At 40.4% G+C, this 24656-nt stretch overlaps 2 long non-coding RNA genes across 2 annotated transcripts; both read right to left on the bottom strand.

Annotated features, from left to right (window-relative positions):
• Nucleotides 1–1743: 1743 nt before the first annotated feature.
• On the bottom strand, nucleotides 1744–5993 carry LOC306916140. The gene is made up of 4 exons (XR_013788934.1): nucleotides 5904–5993; nucleotides 5361–5775; nucleotides 2423–2697; nucleotides 1744–2070 (listed from the first exon to the last, which is right to left on the bottom strand). It is a non-coding gene; the product is annotated as an uncharacterized lncRNA (long non-coding RNA).
• Nucleotides 5994–13372: 7379 nt separating this feature from the next.
• On the bottom strand, nucleotides 13373–17877 carry LOC306916144. The gene is made up of 4 exons (XR_013788936.1): nucleotides 17788–17877; nucleotides 17240–17659; nucleotides 14321–14595; nucleotides 13373–13968 (listed from the first exon to the last, which is right to left on the bottom strand). It is a non-coding gene; the product is annotated as an uncharacterized lncRNA (long non-coding RNA).
• Between the last annotated feature and the right edge of the window lie 6779 nt (nucleotides 17878–24656).

Here is a 24656-nt window from a genome sequence, read left to right as displayed (position 1 = left end):
TTATGTATCTGTACACAAGATGTATAACAATTAAATAAAGTACAACCTTGAATCATTATGAACATGTGAGATTTTAAACACGCCGTAAGAGCGATATACTGTATGCTACCCTGCATATGCACCCTGCATTTTATTGTTTATTTGGATCCACATTAGCTCTACCTTATAGTAGGCTAGCTGTTGCAACAGCAGCTACTCTTCCTGGGGTCCACACAAACATATGTACAGTAGCCTAACAGCGTTAATTTATTTTAAAATATAGGCTACAGTACGTTTCACATTTATAGCTGAAAATATCTGATCTACACAAGCACACATGGTTTCACAGTGGTGACACGTTGTGTGAGCAGCTTGTAGATCGGTTATTTTCAATGGTGTATATCTATACGAGTGGTCTGGAACTGTTCTTGCTCTCTCTGCAAAGTTAAGATAGGAGTGCTGAACGCTCTGAAGGGGCTGGACTTAAACACCACATGAGAACCATGTAGAGTCAACACACAAAGGCCCTCTTCTCTCTTGTGCCACTTGTGTTTTCTCCTCGATTAGTTATAACAAACTACTGTGTATATTATTTAATGCGACAAAGAGCTGACCAGTTAACACACATGTGCCTTTCTATCATGAATGTATATCTAAGATGAAAGCAGTGCACTCCTTTTTAGTAATAACCTCAAAACATCACCTGTCTAGAGTCAGATCAAAGTGTTGCCTTTGTCATTTTTCTTCTAAAATATTGTAAACTATGTTCTAATAACAACAATACTCACAATCAATTTAGTAGACATTCCTGGTGACGTGATACCATAATCTATGATTTTGTTATGTCATCCGTTTTGCTATAAATATAATGTTTTCTGAACGCAGTAAACACACTCCTGTTCAAGGAAAGCATGATGGTGGAGTTGATCCCAACTTCCAATGACAGAATGCCAGCTGTTGGAAAACTTGGTTAATTTTAATAACAAATAACTCACTGTGATCAGAAAACTAAGAGTGTTTAAATCTTCTATAAACTGTATGTATATTTGATTATGGAGACACTTCTCAGGTAGGCCTAGATACTTCTAGCCTGGTTAATAAACCAGACCGAATCAGCAGTTGGCAAAAAAAGAAAAGCCTGCCAGTGTTGTGTGATATTAGTCTGGCTTCATTATGTGCCATGCTGCAAAGCAAATGTACTCATTGTACTCTGCATAAAATACAAATATATATAGGCATACTTCTTCCCTAGTGCCATTTCACACATTTCCATTAAAATTACAATTACAACGTATGCGTTTAGCAGACACTCTTAATCCAGAGCGATTTACATTAAATTTACAAAAAGCATGGCAATACATCACATACATAGAAAGGGGAGGCATTGTTTCATTGTATTGAACTCAACAAGATGCTTCACACCAAAACCAGCAGTTGTTCACACTTCATCGTCCTGGAATGGGTGCGGAATGAGACTCTTCTGTACCAAGCAAGTCTAGAGTTTTGGTTTAAATCTAATCTACATGTCTAGTATCTGTGGCTTCTCAAAGCGCAGGTTGAGCATGTTTTACTAGGGGAGGGGATCAGAATTTATTGTAAGAATTGTTATCAGAGTAATAAATACACAAGCGTTTACAGGACATTGCAGAAAACGTAGCAGGACGCTGTCATTGTACAGCTGCACAACTCCTGAATCCAGTCACCAGGAGTTAATCTGCAATAAAATGTAGTCCAATCTCCCATTTGATGCCCCGTACTGAGTTCAAAGGTTATCTAAAGTCCAATAAACATAACTCATGAGACCTTAAAGAAATTTAATTTTTTAATGATTACCACCGGGATACATATCCCAAAACGAATAATCAATCATTGACGATCAACCTAATCACCATAATCAACCTATAGGTGATGTATTGAATTATTTCCATATATGCGTGTGCCATGATCGGGGATACTTTGTGTTCATGTCATGGTTTGGTTAATCCAGTCCACATATAGGACGTTGGCGTGGACAGCAGGCTTGTTCTTCTGAGCACATCCCCAGCTCACCACACCACACCACACCATCCTGTTCTCACTGCAGAGGTCACCCTGTGAAGACACACAACCAGTATGGATGTTTAACACTTCAGACTGAGCTCCACCCTGCAAGAACACATGCACAACCCAACCCCATCTCACACAAATACGAAATAGCACGGAATTGCAATTCCGTACATACAGTACGGCCAGTACTGGATTTAAGGCCCTGGCAAGGGCTCTTGGACCCGTCATTGGCTGTTAAATATAGGTCAAAAAGATGATAAAAAAAACATAAAAGTCCTATTTCACCGTGTTTGGGTGAGTTGTTCGGGTGTGACATTATTTACAATGCTGTCCATATCGGGTTATAGACTAGTGTCAGCGTAGAAGTCAATCATTATTTATTACATGAACAGATCACCTCCAGCCTCTCCACAGATCTCCCAGCCTGCAATGTTATGCACTTCCTCAGTGACGATTCAGAGCCAACACAGGAAGATGAAGTCCACCAAACAGGTTGACGTTCAGAACCAGACCTCCATGTGCAGAGACGCAGCCCAGCTGTTTACACACCACAGATGACGGCTTCAGGTTCCAGTTAGATGTAAAATCAGCCACTGGTTTCCAATCTCCCTGGTGTTTCACCTCCAGTTTACCAGTAGTGACTGGTTCCTCCCACCAACCTGACATCATACTCTGTACAGAGCCAAGAGAATAGACTTTTTAAAGTAATATTACTTTGAACGAACACACATACTAATAATGTAAGACAAGCAATGGTCTGTTATAAACGAACACAGGTTGGTTGTCATGGTGACTTTCTGACACTGCATGTGACCTTCACCACCAAGTGTATAGCTAGCATTTAGGCAGTGTTGATTTTGATTTAGTTTTAGTCATAGTCTTTTGAATACAATTCCATTCAGTTTTAGTGATATTTTAGTCATCTGAAAAGTGTTATAGTGTTAGTCTAGTTTTAGTCAACTAAATATCATTCAATTTGTCGACTAAATCTACAGTTGAATTAGTCGACTAATGTATTTTGGCAGGCCTTGACGATGTCGTAATGGTTGATTTTACACTTGGTTGAATGCTGAAAATGGCAGATCTACAGCTATTTTCAGAGTGCAACCAAACATAAAATGACTGGTCCTTTAGTTCTACTGGATCTCTTCTCCACTAGTCCCTCCCTAACATTTTAGTGAGACATGGCCAAAGCATTTCCGGGGGTCCCCAGCCAAAAACGTTGAGAACCCCTGATCTAAGCGGTATTGTAATATTGTTTTGTTCTTTGTGCTATAGTGTGTTTCTGCATACATGGCTGCTGGGTCGCAAGACAAATTTCAGTGCGAACTGACAATAAAGTACTATATCATATCAGATCTGATATTTGGCCCAAGTTTTAAGATCAATATTCAAATGTAATTTCTGAGGAATGTTAACTGCCCTAGTATATCCATGAGTCATTTAAGCCAGACGCATTGCCATGGCAGAGCCCTGAACAGTGTTTGAATCTGCTATAGGGGCTCCATAGAGACACACGGGGACTACAAATGTTACGCCCCCAAATGAGACAGCGGCCCCACTTCTGGTCCGTTTCAACTGTGTACTGCAGCTGCCAATACAATCCCTATGAGAGTCATCATAAAATACCCTAATTTCACTGGTTCCTGAGGCTATTACTGAGGCTATAGCGATTTTTTTTTGTGTTCTAATAAAGTGTCCCATATGTTTAATGTCCTTTTCAATGTCACATACCTGCCATCTCAATATACATACTACAATGTACTATAATATACTCCATCAGTTTGTGAAAAGTGCTAGCATTGTAAATCTCAAGTCAAAGGGGTCGCACGGTATATACGTCACGGATGCATCCACTGAGGTTTTCAATACCCAGATATATTTGTTGTATTTCGTTTTATATGCTATGTATTTGTTGAAAATGATCTAAACAGCATCTTGCAAGACTATTATTAATACTCATCTGGAGTATTCACTAGGTAGTTGAAAATGTCAGGATGTCACTCCTCCATTTAGCTGTGTTATTTTCCCATGCAACTATTCAGCAAAGTTAATTATACAACAAGTTGACAGCGGTAAAACACACCGTCGGAGCTCCGTGGTAGGTAGAACATATATAGTAAGCCTGTGACATGTTCAAAATATAGACATGAATAACAAAGTCAGTCGGGATCGGGATGTATATTGAGAATTCCACTCTTCAAAGTTGGCGCTCGTAGCCTCGTAAAGGCAGTGACGTCCCGTAAAAGCGACAGGTTCTCTGTCTGCCGTCTCCCCTCTGCTCCGTTAACATTATGGGTAACTCATTCAAGTGGTAAATTAAATGTGAAATACATCCTCTATTGAGAAAACAATATATGTTGACAAAGACACTTCATACATTTGGAAACATATTTTTATTCAAATCAATATAGTCTTCAGTTCATTTCATATTATTTTAAAAGTAGGCTAACTACAGTTGAATTTCAATTGACTTCTATGGGCTGGCCTGCAGTATCCGTGCCAACGGACCAGAAGTGGGGACGCTGTCTCATTTGGGGGCGTGAAATTTGTAGTCCCTGTGTGTCTCTATGGCAGAGCTTGGATCAGCTAGGAGCTCCCAGTCCCGTCCTTGACCTCTGACCCCTGTCCTCCTGTCGCCAGACTACTTCTAAGGTTGGAAGCTGAAGCCTGCACTACTGGTGGATTTAGTGAGAGGCGCACAGCTATATCTTGCGCCACCCCTTACCCCTACATTTTAAAATGGCCGATCTACAAGCTCACAATGTGTCACATTGGTTACAGGGCTCTGCCAGCGCGTGAATTCCGTTTGCAGCCGAGCATAGGCATGGTAACGCCCCACCTGCCTACAGACACTGCCCGTTTTGACTGTCCTCCGTGGTGGATATGCTGGATAGTCTGATGTGAGGCTACGCCGTGGTGGGAAATAATACAAGTAGTATGGTATGATACAAGAGAATGCTAACTTGTAAGTTTTATTTTTGTAGAAGAGGCAAACTAATATTGTTTATGCCGTTTGCTTTGATGGAATAATTGATTGAACATTCACACCAGATTATGATTTGGGTGTGTTCTAAAATAAAGTTTTGATTGTGTAATTTGTTTGTAGTGTGTTAAAGTTAAAAAACCCCAGACGATGACACTTATAGGCATGTAGCCTTCAGTAGTCTATTATGCACCTTGCATAAGGTTGCAAGTGATAACAAAAGTCAATTACAAGAGAAGACAACCCATTGGTTTGGCAACTAAAATTGGATACAGGATAGGTGGGCCCTGGGCACTATAGGACATGAATGTAAACTAATAATCAAAGCTATAGTGTATTTGTCTTTTACCTGAGCAGGTGAGTCCAACAGTATTGTCAGGTGAGCAGGTGTTTCTAGTAGAGTCTGAGGTTCTACAGTCCAGCAGATTAGACTCACTGCCTTCACACTGGAACTCTTTGGTCCACATTGGAGCCTTCACTTCACCAATGGCACAAATGGCAGCATCTTTTTCTCAGGACAATTTAAATAGTATACAGAAAAACTCAGATTTAAAAGGTAGCAGCTCTGTTTACATGTGCAAAGTCCAGCGGTCTATTTGGTACAGATAGTAGTAACCTTCTATGGTATTATAATAATAATAATATTGGAAAGTTTGTTTGTTCTGTTAAATTGCTGACCACCCAAAAGTTCTCCAGTTAAAGAGCTGACATCGGCAAGGTTCAAAGTGATTGTTGTATTTTCCACAATTCCAGAGACCATGGTTCTGACAAAGACAGAAAATGGAGCATTTTAATACTAAGCAGTTAACAATGAAGATCAGATATAGCAATAAATCAAGTGCATCAAAACATAACTCAAAGCATAATATAAGACAAAGAAACAAGAGCTTACATGTGGGCAGTGACGCATGGCTTGGGTCTGGAGTGGAGAACTGGGTGAGTGAACTGTGTGTGGAGTGTTTGTAGGTGAGCACACCTGAACTGACAATGGCAATCAGCCCAGAGTGCTGATGGCAGACACCTGTGAGTGATTGGTGATGCAGGGAAGGGGAACTGTGAATGGTTTTGTCCAGCAGAGGGTGCCATTTAGAGGGCATGGGAAATTCACAACAAATAATAATAATAATAATAAATATGGCGATTTCTTTATTATTATTCACTATAGCACTACTAGTTTTCAAGTTTTCAAATAATTGTAGTGCCTCTGAGTACGTGGAGTAAAATGTTTTGGAAATGGGAAATGCTCAAGTAATTAACTAAAATACCTCAAAATTGTACTTAAGTAGTAAGTACAATACTTAACATGTTTTCAACTTTGCACTACTGGTTGTATTACTATTTTACCTTAAGTTTACATCACTGCAATATGAAATACTAATCTATTCACCCTCTATCCGTTCATTTCCAGAGGTTTTTGCACAGCTATGGAATGTGGTAACGAGAAGTGACGTGTGACTCTGTTGTCTGTTTACTTAATCAACATTCAAATAGGCTGATTGGAATGTGTGAAACAGAGTGAGAGGATTGATGGGTGTCTGAACAATGTGTGAAACAGATCAGTGAGAGGATTGATGGGTGTCTGAACAATGTGTGAAACAGAGTGAGAGGATTGTATGGGTGTCTAAAAACATTCAAATAGGCTGATTGGAATGTGTGAAACAGAGTGAGAGGATTGATCGGTGTCTGAACAATGTGTGAAACCGATCAGTGAGAGGATTGGGTGTCTGAACAATGTGTGAAACAGAGTGAGAGGATTGATGGGTGTCTGAACAATGTGTGAAACAGATCAGTGAGAGGATTTATGGGTGTCTGAACAATGTGTGAAACAGAGTGAGAGGATTGATGGGTGTCTAAAAAAACAAAAATACATCGCATGGATGCACCTGGGACGTATCCTCAGTGATGTATCCCAAGGTCATCTGGGTTTCGGGTCTCCCAACATCATACCCCTCACTCAGGTGACCCAGCCAACCCATACTGCTCCCGGGTGCCGTCTACATTACGGCTGCCACCCGTCTCTCCGGTGGTCAGACTGTCTGAACAATGTGTGAAACAGAGTGAGAGCATTGATGGGTGTCTGAACAGTGCCTTTTGAAAACAAGGGCTATTTGCCTCTCTATAGTATAGGGCAGTGCTGCTCAACCTTTTCAGGCTGTGACCCCTCCCCTCTGTGTACCACACAATACAAAACAAGCAACATCAACTCTAATCCTAATCTAATATAGAAACAAATGTAAAAGTACAAGTAAAAGTCCAGAATTCAAAATGTCATTGAGTAATAGTACAAAAGTATTGGCATCAGAATGTACCAACATTAGAAAGTATTCACTATGCAGAATGTCCCAAATTACTAGTACCTATAATTTGACTTCATCACTTTTTCTAATACACTTCTTGCTATTGTATGTAGTCACGGTTTCACAACAAGCATGTAGAGAGACAGGAAACCACCGCAAACACAAACAAGTCATGAACAAAACCACATCCTCTTTAAGTGCTCAGAGCCTACAGTAGCCCACACCATGCAAGAGTTGCTTATGTATCTGTACACAAGATGTATAACAATTAAATAAAGTACAACCTTGAATCATTATGAACATGTGAGATTTTAAACACGCCGCAAGAGCGATATACTGTATGCTACCCTGCATGTGCACCCTGCATTTTATTGTTTATTTGGATCCACATTAGCTCTACCTTATAGTAGGCTAGCTGTTGCAACAGCAGCTACTCTTCCTGGGGTCCACACAAACATATGTACAGTAGCCTAACAGCGTTAATTTATTTTAAAATATAGGCTACAGTACGTTTCACATTTATAGCTGAAAATATCTGATCTACACAAGCACACATGGTTTCACAGTGGTGACACGTTGTGTGAGCAGCTTGTAGATCGGTTATTTTCAAATATGTGAAGGGTTAAAGTGGTGAAACTGGTTTTTAATGCTATATTAATACATTACATTTGGCCCGGGGACCCCCTGGAAGCCCCTCAAGGACATACATACTGTGGGAGAAGGAGGGAGGGAGATCAGTGAAACCCACACACACTTGACACTTCTCCTTTGCTATACTCTATGGTTCAATGGAATTCTAAATATCTACAGAAAGCGGAAGGTGGATGTGCAGTCACAGTTTCCCTGCTATCATGTCATGATCTCTCTAAAGTTACACAACACACAACTGTCCAGTTTTAAGAACACCAACAATGTTAAATTAAGCAATATTACACGAGAGGGGGTGGTTTAACGTCATTAATGCACTTCTGCGTTGCTTTCGGAACTCGCCCGAGTTCCGAAAGCAACGTTGAGAAACATACGGTAGGCTACCACCACCACTACTGCTGTTGGTGACGAGCTGAACTTTGATCTGTTCAACTATAGTCAAACCTTGTGATTACTTGGAGGATTAGCAACTAGGCCCAGTCCCCCCAACCCCCCCCCCCCCCCCCCCCCCCTCTCTCTCTCTCTGTGTATGAACCTTACCCTTTATTTGTACTTTCTGTTAGAAAACGATCAGACTACACTGGCTTGTTATAGCTGGAGCTCTTCAGAAGTCATACTGGGCAAGGGGGCATGCATGTCCTGTTCTCCCTTTTAATACCAGACATACTTTTTATACTGCCATGCTTATAGTTATATGGGCACTGGTACAACCGTATTCACATAAAATTAAAGCTCACAGATGTTTTTTACCAGAGTCCACTTTGGTGTTTTCTTCATCACACATTCTAAGTGATGGAGAATTACTGTCAACTTAACCCTTTCAAGTGTGATGGGTGCCAACAGAAAAGGCCCAACAATGATAAAAGATGTCACTCACAAAAAAAAGTATGTACCAATTTTTATAATGCACAGCAGCAGAAGGAAACAGCAGTAGAGCTGTGTGAAGTCTGGTTTTAGAGCAGATCTGTCTTGTCCCTAAAATGTTGAGCAAACTTTGATCTGTAGTAGTAGTAGTCAAACCTTGTGATTACTTAGAGGATTAGCAACCGTGTGTGTGTGTGTGTGTGTGTGTGTGTGTGTGTGTGTGTGTGTGTGTGTGTGTGTGTGTACTGAAGTAAAGGAAACAACAGGCGTTCCTCAGTGTGAACTATCAGCACTATGGTTTTTCTTCAGTAACAGTGGTCTCCACATCCCTCCACCTCTAAAATAAACAGAAAATACATTTTCAGGTGGGTTGCCATTTTTCGACCAATCAGGAGAGCGTATGAGCAAAAAACTCTTATACTGTTCCAGGTCCAATTGTGTCTCATTTCATTCTTTGTGTCACCACTTTAATCAGAATTGCTAATTAAAGACTTAAATCATGCTATTGTCAATTAACATTTTATTAAAAGCTTTCACAGTTCATACAAAGCAGGGTTCATGCTTCATCAAAAAATAGCAGCTCTACAAGCTCATTACCTTGTGACGCATTGTGAACTTGTAGGTTTGTACAATATTCTATTTATGAGAATAAGAACACTATGGGTTCATGTGGTTAAAGACTAAACAGTGTGACAACATTACGAATACTAGAAAAAGTGCCCCTCAGGCCACAGGTCTCCACCAGTATAGGAGCATTTTTGGAAAAATGTCAAGTGGCATTTCTTCCTCAGCGTAGTGGGAATATGCGTGCACAGTTTCACCGCAATCGGACACTGTGTTCATGATTCGCGGAATTTTGTACAAAACGGGCCACTCCTGAAAACTCGCAGCCAATCAGGATGAAATATGAGAAATCAAACAGACACGTCACGATCACATGACTATAGAGATCATGTGTACCAAATTGGGATAAAAACTGAAGGAGTAATATCAAATAATGTGTTTTACATAAGTCGGCCTCCTGGTGGCGCTATAAAGAGCAGATGTGGAAAATACAGGTCAAAGGTTTTTCCTTGGCCTCTAGGAAGTGTGCATACAAAGTTGTACACAGCTCGATGCAGTTATAGGTAAAACACGATTAGGGCCTGTTATAGCGCAACCATGAGGTTGATGTGTCAATTTTCAAGTGGCATTTCTTCCTTGGCCTAGTGGGAATGTGCATGACAATTTCCCTCAAATTGCACTCTGCGTTCCTGATTTGAGACAGATCTTGCAAACTTTGGAAGGCAATGGGGATGGAATATGGGGAAGCGGACAGGTCTGTGTTAATCACATGACACTGATTTGTGTGCTGTATGTATAAAATGTATGTATAAAATGTGTACGAGTAATGAAATGTGTGTGGGGCAGAGGGTCGTCGTTGGCATCCAGGGAGTGTGCAGAGTTATCGACCGGGCCGACGGTGCCAGAGATTAGCTGTACACGGACGGACGGACACACGGACACACACACACGGACGGAGTGCACAACATACTCTCCCCATGCCTTCGGCTGGTGGAGACAATAAGCAAAAAACGTAATAGAACAAATAGGGGCTGACTTGACACACTAGGCATGTAATAGTGCGTCTCATAAATCAACATCACATCTACATTCTAACTCAGGAGTAGGCAACCTCAGGCACGGGTGCCAACATTGGCACAGGGGAGGGTGGTCACTGGCACACTGGCATAAGTGTGTGAGAGAGATCTTTTATTTTAATATTAAGAAGTATTCAAAGAAGTTTAGTCTGTGAAATGAAGTCCCCTCACATCTATATATAAATTACACCCTGCACATAATTCTACATTCACTCAAACTCTGGGCTCTGAGTCTGTGTGAAAGAAAATAGGCCACATAAAAAGGTTATGCACAGCCTATGGACAATCAAAATCAGATGGAAATATTACATTTGTATGTGGTGACATAATTAAACTTTATGTTGAAAAGGCACACTGATTATCAAGAAAATTAAAACATGGCACTTCATGTCAAAAAGGTTGCCGACCCCTGTTCTAACAGTGAGTGAGAAAGAAGACAAACCACATAACCCCCACACACGCACGCACGCACGCACGCACGCATGCACACACACAAAGGCACATGCAGGCACGCAAAGCCAGAGCCAAGGAGATAAAAGCTCTTCAAATATTCCCAATTCTCGGACAAAGGTATAGCATTGTGATTGACGTTGTCATGGGAAAAGTCATTATGGAATAATGACTGAACACAAAATGACAACAAAATGACCTTGTTGTGAATTGCCCTGTAGCAGGTTGGCACAATTTTAGGATAATATTGCAAGTTGTTGCAAGTTGTGACTATAGTTGCATTGTACATTAATTGCAATTGATCTGTAGTAGTAGTAGTCAAACCTTGTGATTACTTAGAGGATTAGCAACCGTGTGTGTGTGTGTGTGTGTGTGTGTGTGTGTGTGTGTGTGTGTGTGTGTGTGTGTGTGTGACACTAAATGAAATGTGATTTCCTACAAATTATTACTACCACATGTACTATGGTGTATATCTATACGAGTGGTCTGGAACTGTTCTTGCTCTCTCTGCAAAGTTAAGATAGGAGTGCTGAACGCTCTGAAGGGGCTGGACTTAAACACCACATGAGAACCATGTAGAGTCAACACACAAAGGCCCTCTTCTCTCTTGTGCCACTTGTGTTTTCTCCTCGATTAGTTATAACAAACTACTGTGTATATTATTTAATGCGACAAAGAGCTGACCAGTTAACACACATGTGCCTTTCTATCATGAATGTATATCTAAGATGAAAGCAGTGCACTCCTTTTTAGTAATAACCTCAAAACATCACCTGTCTAGAGTCAGATCAAAGTGTTGCCTTTGTCATTTTTCTTCTAAAATATTGTAAACTATGTTCTAATAACAACAATACTCACAATCAATTTAGTAGACATTCCTGGTGACGTGATACCATAAACTATGATTTTGTTATGTCATCCGTTTTGCTATAAATATAATGTTTTCTGAACGCAGTAAACACACTCCTGTTCAAGGAAAGCATGATGGTGGAGTTGATCCCAACTTCCAATGACAGAATGCCAGCTGTTGGAAAACTTGGTTAATTTGAATAACAAATAACTCACTGTGATCAGAAAACTAAGAGTGTTTAAATCTTCTATAAACTGTATGTATATTTGATTATGGAGACACTTCTCAGGTAGGCCTAGATACTTCTAGCCGTTAATAAACCAGACCGAATCAGCAGTTGGCAAAAAAAGAAAAGCCTGCCAGTGTTGTGTGATATTAGTCTGGCTTCATTATGTGCCATGCTGCAAAGCAAATGTACTCATTGTACTCTGCATAAAATACAAATATATATAGGCATACTTCTTCCCTAGTGCCATTTCACACATTTCCATTAAAATTACAATTACAATGTATGCGTTTAGCAGACACTCTTAATCCAGAGCGATTTACATTAAATTTACAAAAAGCATGGCAATACATCACATACATAGAAAGGGGAGGCATTGTTTCATTGTATTGAACTCAACAAGATGCTTCACACCAAAACCAGCAGTTGTTCACACTTCATCGTCCTGGAATGGGTGCGGAATGAGACTCTTCTGTACCAAGCAAGTCTAGAGTTTTGGTTTAAATCTAATCTACATGTCTAGTATCAGTGGCTTCTCAAAGCGCAGGTTGAGCATGTTTTACTAGGGGAGGGGATCAGAATTTATTGTAAGAATTGTTATCAGAGTAATAAATACACAAGCGTTTACAGGACATTGCAGAAAACATAGCAGGACGCTGTCATTGTACAGCTGCACAACTCCTGAATCCAGTCACCAGGAGTTAATCTGCAATAAAATGTAGTCCAATCTCCCATTTGATGCCCCGTACTGAGTTCAAAGGTTATCTAAAGTCCAATAAACATAACTCATGGGACCTTAAAGAAATTTAATTTTTTAATGATTACCACCGGGATACATATCCCAAAACGAATGGGTCAGCGTGATATGAACAAATGAGTGTGTGTGTGTGTGTGTGTGTATGCATTGATGTAGGCCCTGCATCTCAAGGGCTAACCTCTGTGTGGACGCTGCACACAGAATGAAAAACAACAAGCAATGCTTGATAAATGCATTTTATATATGTGATGTATCCCCATGCTTTTAGTTCTTGCCTAATGTAAAGCGCTCTGGATTAAATGTCTGCTAAATGTCTAAATTGTTGTAAATTGCACAGCAGAATTAGGGCGATACCCACTCATTAATACCCACTCATCAAAATAATGAAGAGAGTGATTACATTTCAGGACCGCCTAAAATAAAGGTGGTCAATCATAGAGAAAACCTACAGGGATGCCCCCTATGTCAGCTGGTCCAGGGACTATATGCCAGGCGGTAAACCCATTGGATTTAACCAGATTATAAGAAAACAAAAAGAAAGCTATACCTGACGACTGGAAAGAGACTACCAAAAAACATAGCTAAATGGAATGCTATCTATCACTAAAAAGATAATATACATGGCTGAATACCTGAGCACGGTAAAATGACCCAAAATTTAGGAAGTGTGTATGTGTGTGTGCACAACACATAAGGTTGGGTCATTGATTCACTCGTATACCAAAATATGTTTTAATTGCCCAAAAAAAAGAAAAGGTTTTCAGGTCAAATGTTGATATGGGATTAAAATGCTTTTTTTTTAATCGAGTCCCAGCCCTAATTATATATATATATATATATATATACGGTATATATCTGAGATGACCCAACCTTAGACACTTTTGTACAGTGAGTTAGTAGAAAATTAAGGCATGAGTTACTTATGTCAGATCGGATCATTTTTGCGACATTTATAAGATGATAAAATGAGGATCGGATGACATTGATGTGGTGTTGGAGGTTGAAGTCGGGTCATAATCAATCATTGACGATCAACCTAATCACCATAATCAACCTATAGGTGATGTATTGAATTATTTCCATATATACTTTGTGTTCATGTCATGGTTTGGTTAATCCAGTCCACATATAGGACGTTGGCGTGGACAGCAGGCTTGTTCTTCTGAGCACATCCCCAGCTCACCACACCACACCACACCATCCTGTTCTCACTGCAGAGGTCACCCTGTGAAGACACACAACCAGTATGGATGTTTAACACTTCAGACTGAGCTCCACCCTGCAAGAACACATGCACAACCCAACCCCATCTCACACAAATACGAAATAGCACGGAATTGCAATTCCGTACATACAGTACGGCCAGTACTGGATTTAAGGCCCTGGCAAGGGCTCTTGGACCCGTCATTGGCTGTTAAATATAGGTCAAAAAGATGATAAAAAAAACATAAAAGTCCTATTTCACCGTGTTTGGGTGAGTTGTTCGGGTGTGACATTATTTACAATGCTGTCCATATCGGGTTATAGACTAGTGTCAGCGTAGAAGTCAATCATTATTTATTACATGAACAGATCACCTCCAGCCTCTCCACAGATCTCCCAGCCTGCAATGTTATGCACTTCCTCAGTGACGATTCAGAGCCAACACAGGAAGATGAAGTCCACCAAACAGGTTGACGTTCAGAACCAGACCTCCATGTGCAGAGACGCAGCCCAGCTGTTTACACACCACAGATGACGGCTTCAGGTTCCAGTTAGATGTAAAATCAGCCACTGGTTTCCAATCTCCCTGGTGTTTCACCTCCAGTTTACCAGTAGTGACTGGTTCCTCCCACCAACCTGACATCATACTCTGTACAGAGCCAAGAGAATAGACTTTTTAAAGTAATATTACTTTGAACGAACACACATACTAATAATGTAAGACAAGCAATGGTCTGTTATAAACGAACACAGGTTGGTTGTCATGGTGACTTTCTGACACTGCATGTGACCTTCACCACCAAGTGTATAGCTAGCATTTAGGCAGTGTTGATTTTGATTTAGTTTTAGTCATAGTCTTTTGAATACAATTCCATTCAGTTTTAGTGATATTTTAGTCATCTGAAAAGTGTTATAGTGTTAGTCTAGTTTTAGTCAACTAAATATCATTCAATTTGTCGACTAAATCTACAGTTGAATTAGTCGACTAATGTATTTTGGCAGGCCTTGACGATGTCGTAATGGTTGATTTTACACTTGGTTGAATGCTGAAAATGGCAGATCTACAGCTATTTTCAGAGTGCAACCAAACATAAAATTAGTTCTACTGGATCTCTTCTCCACTAGTCCCTCCCTAACATTTTAGTGAGACATGGCCAAAGCATTTCCGGGGGTCCCCAGCCAAAAACGTTGAGAACCCCTGATCTAAGCGGTATTGTAATATTGTTTTGTTCTTTGTGCTATAGTGTGTTTCTGCATACATGGCTGCTGGGTCGCAAGACAAATTTCAGTGCGAACTGACAATAAAGTACTATATCATATCAGATCTGATATTTGGCCCAAGTTTTAAGATCAATATTCAAATGTAATTTCTGAGGAATGTTAACTGCCCTAGTATATCCATGAGTCATTTAAGCCAGACGCATTGCCATGGCAGAGCCCTGAACAGTGTTTGAATCTGCTATAGGGGCTCCATAGAGACACACGGGGACTACAAATGTCACGCCCCCAAATGAGACAGCGGCCCCACTTCTGGTCCGTTTCAACTGTGTACTGCAGCTGCCAATACAATCCCTATGAGAGTCATCATAAAATACCCTAATTTCACTGGTTCATTACTGAGGCTATAGCGATTTTTTTTTGTGTTCTAATAAAGTGTCCCATATGTTTAATGTCCTTTTCAATGTCACATACCTGCCATCTCAATATACATACTACAATGTACTATAATATACTCCATCAGTTTGTGAAAAGTGATAGCATTGTAAATCTCAAGTCAAAGTGGTCGCACGGTATATACACGTCACGGATGCATCCACTGAGGTTTTCAATACCCAGATATATTTGTTGTATTTCGTTTTATATGCTATGTATTTGTTGAAAATGATCTAAACAGCATCTTGCAAGACTATTATTAATACTCATCTGGAGTATTCACTAGGTAGTTGAAAATGTCAGGATGTCACTCCTCCATTTAGCTGTGTTATTTTCCCATGCAACTATTCAGCAAAGTTAATTATACAACAAGTTGACAGCGGTAAAACACACCGTCGGAGCTCCGTGGTAGGTAGAACATATATAGTAAGCCTGTGACATGTTCAAAATATAGACATGAATAACAAAGTCAGTCGGGATCGGGATGTATATTGAGAATTCCACTCTTCAAAGTTGGCGCTCGTAGCCTCGTAAAGGCAGTGACGTCCCGTAAAAGCGACAGGTTCTCTGTCTGCCGTCTCCCCTCTGCTCCGTTAACATTATGGGTAACTCATTCAAGTGGTAAATTAAATGTGAAATACATCCTCTATTGAGAAAACAATATATGTTGACAAAGACACTTCATACATTTGGAAACATATTTTTATTCAAATCAATATAGTCTTCAGTTCATTTCATATTATTTTAAAAGTAGGCTAACTACAGTTGAATTTCAATTGACTTCTATGGGCTGGCCTGCAGTATCCGTGCCAACGGACCAGAAGTGGGGACGCCGTCTCATTTGGGGGCGTGAAATTTGTAGTCCCTGTGTGTCTCTATGGCAGAGCTTGGATCAGCTAGGAGCTCCCAGTCCCGTCCTTGACCTCTGACCCCTGTCCTCCTGTCGCCAGACTACTTCTAAGGTTGGAAGCTGAAGCCTGCACTACTGGTGGATTTAGTGAGGCGCACAGCTATATCTTGCACCACCCCTTACCCCTACATTTTAAAATGGCCGATCTACAAGCTCACAATGTGTCACATTGGTTACAGGGCTCTGCCAGCGCGTGAATTCCGTTTGCAGCCGAGCATAGACATGGTAACGCCCCACCTGCCTACAGACACTGCCCGTTTTGACTGTCCTCCGTGGTGGATATGCTGGATAGTCTGATGTGAGGCTACTCCGTGGTGGGAAATAATACAAGTAGTATGGTATGATACAAGAGAATGCTAACTTGTAAGTTTTATTTTTGTAGAAGAGGCAAACTAATATTGTTTATGCCGTTTGCTTTGATGGAATAATTGATTGAACATTCACACCAGATTATGATTTGGGTGTGTTCTAAAATAAAGTTTTGATTGTGTAATTTGTTTGTAGTGTGTTAAAGTTAAAAAACCCCAGACGATGACACTTATAGGCATGTAGCCTTCAGTAGTCTATTATGCACCTTGCATAAGGTTGCAAGTGATAACAAAAGTCAATTACAAGAGAAGACAACCCATTGGTTTGGCAACTAAAATTGGATACAGGATAGGTGGGCCCTGGGCACTATAGGACATGAATGTAAACTAATAATCAAAGCTATAGTGTATTTGTCTTTTACCTGAGCAGGTGAGTCCAACAGTATTGTCAGGTGAGCAGGTGTTTCTAGTAGAGTCTGAGGTTCTACAGTCCAGCAGATTAGACTCACTGCCTTCACACTGGAACTCTTTGGTCCACATTGGAGCCTTCACTTCACCAATGGCACAAATGGCAGCATCTTTTTCTCAGGACAATTTAAATAGTATACAGAAAAACTCAGATTTAAAGGTAGCAGCTCTGTTTACATGTGCAAAGTCCAGCGGTATATTTGGTACAGATAGTAGTAACCTTCTATGGTATTATAATAATAATAATAATAATATTGGAAAGTTTGTTTGTTCTGTTAAATTGCTGACCACCCAAAAGTTCTCCAGTTAAAGAGCTGACATCGGCAAGGTTCAAAGTGATTGTTGTATTTTCCACAATTCCAGAGACCATGGTTCTGACAAAGACAGAAAATGGAGCATTTTAATACTAAGCAGTTAACAATGAAGATCAGATATAGCAATAAATCAAGTGCATCAAAACATAACTCAAAGCATAATATAAGACAAAGAAACAAGAGCTTACATGTGGGCAGTGACGCATGGCTTGGGTCTGGAGTGGAGAACTGGGTGAGTGAACTGTGTGTGGAGTGTTTGTAGGTGAGCACACCTGAACTGACAATGGCAATCAGCCCAGAGTGCTGATGGCAGACACCTGTGAGTGATTGGTGATGCAGGGAAGGGGAACTGTGAATGGTTTTGTCCAGCAGAGGGTGCCATTTAGAGGGCATGGGAAATTCACAACAAATAATAATAATAATAATAATAATAAATATGGCGATTTCTTTATTATTATTCACTATAGCACTACTAGTTTTCAAGTTTTCAAATAATTGTAGTGCCTCTGAGTACGTGGAGTAAAATGTTTTGGAAATGCTCAAGTAATTAACTAAAATACCTCAAAATTGTACTTAAGTAGTAAGTACAATACTTAACATGTTTTTAACTTTGCACTACTGGTTGTATTACTATTTTACCTTAAGTTTACATCACTGCAATATGAAATACTAATCTATTCACCCTCTATCCGTTCATTTCCAGAGGTTTTTGCACAGCTATGGAATGTGGTAACGAGAAGTGACGTGTGACTCTGTTGTCTGTTTACTTAATCAACATTCAAATAGGCTGATTGGAATGTGTGAAACAGATCAGTGAGAGGATTGATGGGTGTCTGAACAATGTGTGAAACAGATCAGTGAGAGGATTGATGGGTGTCTGAACAATGTGTGAAACAGATCAGTGAGAGGATTGATGGGTGTCTGAACAATGTGTGAAACAGAGTGAGAGGATTGATGGGTGTCTGAACAATGTGTGAAACAGATCAGTGAGAGGATTGATGGGTGTCTGAACAATGTGTGAAACAGATCAGTGAGAGGATTGATGGGTGTCTGAACAATGTGTGAAACAGATCAGTGAGAGGATTGATGGGTGTCTGAACAATGTGTGAAACAGAGTGAGAGGATTGATGGGTGTCTGAACAATGTGTGAAACAGAGTGAGAGGATTGATGGGTGTCTAAAAAAACAAAAATACATCGCATGGATGCACCTGGGACGTATCCTCAGTGATGTATCCCAAGGTCATCTGGGTTTCGGGTCCCCCAACATCATACCCCTCACTCAGGTGACCCAGCCAACCCATACTGCTCCCGGGTGCCGTCTACATTACGGCTGCCACCCGTCTCTCCGGTGGTCAGACTGTCTGAACAATGTGTGAAACAGAGTGAGAGCATTGATGGGTGTCTGAACAGTGCCTTTTGAAAACAAGGGCTATTTGCCTCTCTATAGTATAGGGCAGTGCTGCTCAACCTTTTCAGGCCGTGACCCCTCCCCTCTGTGTACCACACAATACAAAGCAAGCAACATCAACTCTAATCCTAATCTAATATAGAAACAAATGTAAAAGTACAAGTAAAAGTCCAGAATTCAAAATGTCATTGAGTAATAGTACAAAAGTATTGGCATCAGAATGTACCAACATTAGAAAGTATTCACTATGCAGAATGTCCCAAATTACTAGTACCTATAATTTGACTTCATCACTTTTTCTAATACACTTCTTGCTATTGTATGTAGTCACGGTTTCACAACAAGCATGTAGAGAGACAGGAAACCACCGCAAACACAAACAAGTCAGGAACAAAACCACATCCTCTTTAAGTGCTCAGAGCCTACAGTAGCCCACACCATGCAAGAGTTGCTTATGTATCTGTACACAAGATGTATAACAATTAAATAAAGTACAACCTTGAATCATTATGAACATGTGAGATTTTAAACACGCCGTAAGAGCGATATACTGTATGCTACCCTGCATATGCACCCTGCATTTTATTGTTTATTTGGATCCACATTAGCTCTACCTTATAGTAGGCTAGCTGTTGCAACAGCAGCTACTCTTCCTGGGGTCCACACAAACATATGTACAGTAGCCTAACAGCGTTAATTTATTTTAAAATATAGGCTACAGTACGTTTCACATTTATAGCTGAAAATATCTGATCTACACAAGCACACATGGTTTCACAGTGGTGACACGTTGTGTGAGCAGCTTGTAGATCGGTTATTTTCAAATATGTGAAGGGTTAAAGTGGTGAAACTGGTTTTTAATGCTATATTAATACATTACATTTGGCCCGGGGACCCCCTGGAAGCCCCTCAAGGACATACATACTGTGGGAGAAGGAGGGAGGGAGATCAGTGAAACCCACACACACTTGACACTTCTCCTTTGCTATACTCTATGGTTCAATGGAATTCTAAATATCTACAGAAAGAGGAAGGTGGATGTGCAGTCACAGTTTCCCTGCTATCATGTCATGATCTCTCTAAAGTTACACAACACACAACTGTCCAGTTTTAAGAACACCAACAATGTTAAATTAAGCAATATTACACGAGAGGGGGTGGTTTAACGTCATTAATGCACTTCTGCGTTGCTTTCGGAACTCGCCCGAGTTCCGAAAGCAACGTTGAGAAACATACGGTAGGCTACCACCACCACTACTGCTGTTGGTGACGAGCTGAACTTTGATCTGTTCAACTATAGTCAAACCTTGTGATTACTTGGAGGATTAGCAACTAGGCCCAGTCCCCCCAACCCCCCCCCCCCCCCCCCCCTCTCTCTCTCTCTGTGTATGAACCTTACCCTTTATTTGTACTTTCTGTTAGAAAACGATCAGACTACACTGGCTTGTTATAGCTGGAGCTCTTCAGAAGTCATACTGGGCAAGGGGGCATGCATGTCCTGTTCTCCCTTTTAATACCAGACATACTTTTTATACTGCCATGCTTATAGTTATATGGGCACTGGTACAACCGTATTCACATAAAATTAAAGCTCACAGATGTTTTTTACCAGAGTCCACTTTGGTGTTTTCTTCATCACACATTCTAAGTGATGGAGAATTACTGTCAACTTAACCCTTTCAAGTGTGATGGGTGCCAACAGAAAAGGCCCAACAATGATAAAAGATGTCACTCACAAAAAAAAGTATGTACCAATTTTTATAATGCACAGCAGCAGAAGGAAACAGCAGTAGAGCTGTGTGAAGTCTGGTTTTAGAGCAGATCTGTCTTGTCCCTAAAATGTTGAGCAAACTTTGATCTGTAGTAGTAGTAGTCAAACCTTGTGATTACTTAGAGGATTAGCAACCGTGTGTGTGTGTGTGTGTGTGTGTGTGTGTGTGTGTGTGTGTGTGTGTGTGTGTGTGTGTGTGTGTGTGTACTGAAGTAAAGGAAACAACAGGCGTTCCTCAGTGTGAACTATCAGCACTATGGTTTTTCTTCAGTAACAGTGGTCTCCACATCCCTCCACCTCTAAAATAAACAGAAAATACATTTTCAGGTGCGTTGCCATTTTTCGACCAATCAGGAGAGCGTATGAGCAAAAAACTCTTTCCAGGTCCAATTGTGTCTCATTTCATTCTTTGTGTCACCACTTTAATCAGAATTGCTAATTAAAGACTTAAATCATGCTATTGTCAATTAACATTTTATTAAAAGCTTTCACAGTGTACAAGTTCATACAAAGCAGGGTTAAAATACAGCTTAATAATATTGCACTTAACTTATTTCCCTCTACACCAAATCTTCATGCTTCATCAAAAAATAGCAGCTCTACAAGCTCATTACCTTGTGACGCATTGTGAACTTGTAGGTTTGCTATTTTTTAAGAATATTCTATTTATGAGAATAAGAACACTATGGGTTCATGTGGTTAAAGACTAAACAGTGTGACAACATTACGAATACTAGAAAAAGTGCCCCTCAGGCCACAGGTCTCCACCAGTATAGGAGCATTTTTGGAAAAATGTCAAGTGGCATTTCTTCTTCAGCATAGTGGGAATATGCGTGCACAGTTTCACCGCAATCGGACACTGTGTTCATGATTCGCGGAATTTTGTACAAAACGGGCTACTCCTGAAAACTCGCAGCCAATCAGGATGAAATATGAGAAATCAAACAGACCCGTCACGATCACATGACTATAGAGATCATGTGTACCGATTTGGGATAAAAACTGAAGGAGTAATATCAAATAATGTGTTTTACATAAGTCGGCCTCCTGGTGGCGCTATAAAGAGCAGATGTGGAAAATACAGGTCAAAGGTTTTTCCTTGGCCTCTAGGAAGTGTGCATACAAAGTTGTACACAGCTCGATGTTATAGGTAAAACACGATTAGGGCCTGTTATAGCGCAACCATGAGGTTGATGTGTCAATTTTCAAGTGGCATTTCTTCCTTGGCCTAGTGGGAATGTGCATGACAATTTCCCTCAAATTGCACTCTGCGTTCCTGATTTGAGGCATTTTGTTCAAAACGGACCAATCTTGCAAACTTTGGAAGGCAATGGGGATGGAATATGGGGAAGCGGACAGGTCTGTGTTAATCACATGACACTGATGTGTGTGCTGTATGTATAAAATGTATGTATAAAATGTATGTATAAAATGTGTACGAGTAATGATGAAATGTGTGTGGGGCAGAGGGTCGTCGTTGGCATCCAGGGAGTGTGTGCAGAGTTATCGACCGGGCCGACGGTGCCAGAGATTAGCTGTACACGGACGGACGGACGGACACACGGACACACACACACGGACGGAGTGCACAAACTGCACAACATACTCTCCCCATGCCTTCGGCTGGTGGAGACAATAAGCAAAAAACGTAATAGAACAAATAGGGGCTGACTTGACACACTAGGCATGTAATAGTGCGTCTCATAAATCAACATCACATCTACATTCTAACTCAGGAGTAGGCAACCTCAGGCACGGGTGCCAACATTGGCACAGGGGAGGGTGGTCACTGGCACACTGGCATAAGTGTGTGAGAGAGATCTTTTATTTTAATATTAAGAAGTATTCAAAGAAGTTTAGTCTGTGAAATGAAGTCCCCTCACATCTATATATAAATTACACCCTGCACATAATTCTACATTCACTCAAACTCTGGGCTCTGAGTCTGTGTGAAAGAAAATAGGCCACATAAAAAGGTTATGCACAGCCTATGGACAATCAAAATCAGATGGAAATATTACATTTGTATGTGGTGACATAATTAAACTTTATGTTGAAAAGGCACACTGATTATCAAGAAAATTAAAACATGGCACTTCATGTCAAAAAGGTTGCCGACCCCTGTTCTAACAGTGAGTGAGAAAGAAGACAAACCACATAACCCCCACGCACGCACGCACGCACGCACGCACGCACGCACGCACGCACGCATGCACACACACAAAGGCACATGCAGGCACCAAAGCCAGAGCCAAGGAGATAAAAGCTCTTCAAATATTCCCAATTCTCGGACAAAGGTATAGCATTGTGATTGACGTTGTAATGGGAAAAGTCATTATGGAATAATGACTGAACACAAAATGACAACAAAATGACCTCGTTGTGAATTGCCCTGTAGCAGGTTGGCACAATTTTAGGATAATATTGCAAGTTGTTGCAAGTTGTGACTATAGTTGCATTGTACATTAATATTACAGTAAGTCGGCCCAATTTTTTAGAGCCCCGTGTATGTTTTATCGTAGATGAATGCCCTGCAACTGTACATCATGCAAAAGTGTCACACGAAAGCAGTAAATATAACAAATCTACTTCAAGCCCACAACGCGCCGCATCACGGTGAGTTGTGAGCTTGTAGATCAGCTATTTTCACTATTTTAATATGGTTTTAAAATGATTAAAAAAAAAGAATTGGACAGGTGGGATTTCCACCTGACAAGCAGCAAGCCAGCAACGATATATCATTTGTGTTGTGTTATTGTTACATTACAATGCCACAGGATCATATTGAGCGGGGATAAGTGACAAGACAACATATAGTCCTTTAAACTTAGAGAGTGTGTTAATCTGGACCTATATGCTCATAAGAATACATCCTGCATCCTTCCCTACCAACAGTCATTAAGACATGCGAATCCCTTGACTCCTTCAAAACCGCTCTCAAAGGGCACCTACGGACGTCCGCAATTCGAAACTGCCCCTTCCCCCCTTTTCCCCCTCACTGTATATGTTTCTTTTCCCTTTTTACCTCCATTATGATGAATTCCTGTTCTGTTCTTTGTCTATATAGAAGTGTCTATTTGTACGTCTCTAAATGTTTTGATGAATTGAACATGGTGGACCCTGTTGTAAACAAGTGTAATGCTTAATTGGGTCGTCCACTCACAGTTAACAGCCTGTGTATTGAGTTTGTGCTCGAAATGTACTGTAATTCTGCAAACTGTTAATAAATATTTCAATCAATCAATCAAATCCCCTCTTTGCCCTCTACATCAAATCTCTTAATGGAAAATAGAACTACTCTGACTGGGGTCACCCAGGGCTCTATACTAGATCCCCTAGAACAGTGGTTATCAAACATTTTCATGTCAAGGACCCCCAAATTGATATGTAATGTAATTGATATGTACAGTATTTGACCCCCATCTAAAAATACTTTATGTTGGAGAGAAGCTATTTTTTTCAAAATGATAAATGTAGGCATATACATTTTTCTAAAATGTACAAAGAATTGCCAAACTAGAAAATGTTTTTTCTGGGGACCCACTCTGGAACCCCACCAATGACCCCTAGGGGTCCCAGAACCACTTCTTCTACAAGCTCACAATACATCGTGTTGTGACGCGATGTGGGCTTGTAGATCTACTATTTTCGCATAATGTTCGTCCCCAGAATAGGGTCACTAGGGTTCAAGTTGTGAAAGCCAAATGAATAACATGCTAAAGCATCATAGTTGGTGGTTTGTGTTAAAGTGGTTATAGGTACAACATGTAGTACTTCAAGATGTTTTTTTTTTTTTTTTTTATCATTTTCACTACTAATTACTGCTGTAGCAGAAGAACACTGAACTGCAGTTTCATCAATGAAGTGAAAACAAACA

The sequence above is a fragment of the Electrona antarctica genome (assembly GCF_951216825.1).
Source record: "Electrona antarctica genome assembly, chromosome: 2".
Taxonomy (NCBI): domain Eukaryota; kingdom Metazoa; phylum Chordata; class Actinopteri; order Myctophiformes; family Myctophidae; genus Electrona; species Electrona antarctica.
This window is presented reverse-complemented; position numbering and strand designations above follow the sequence as displayed.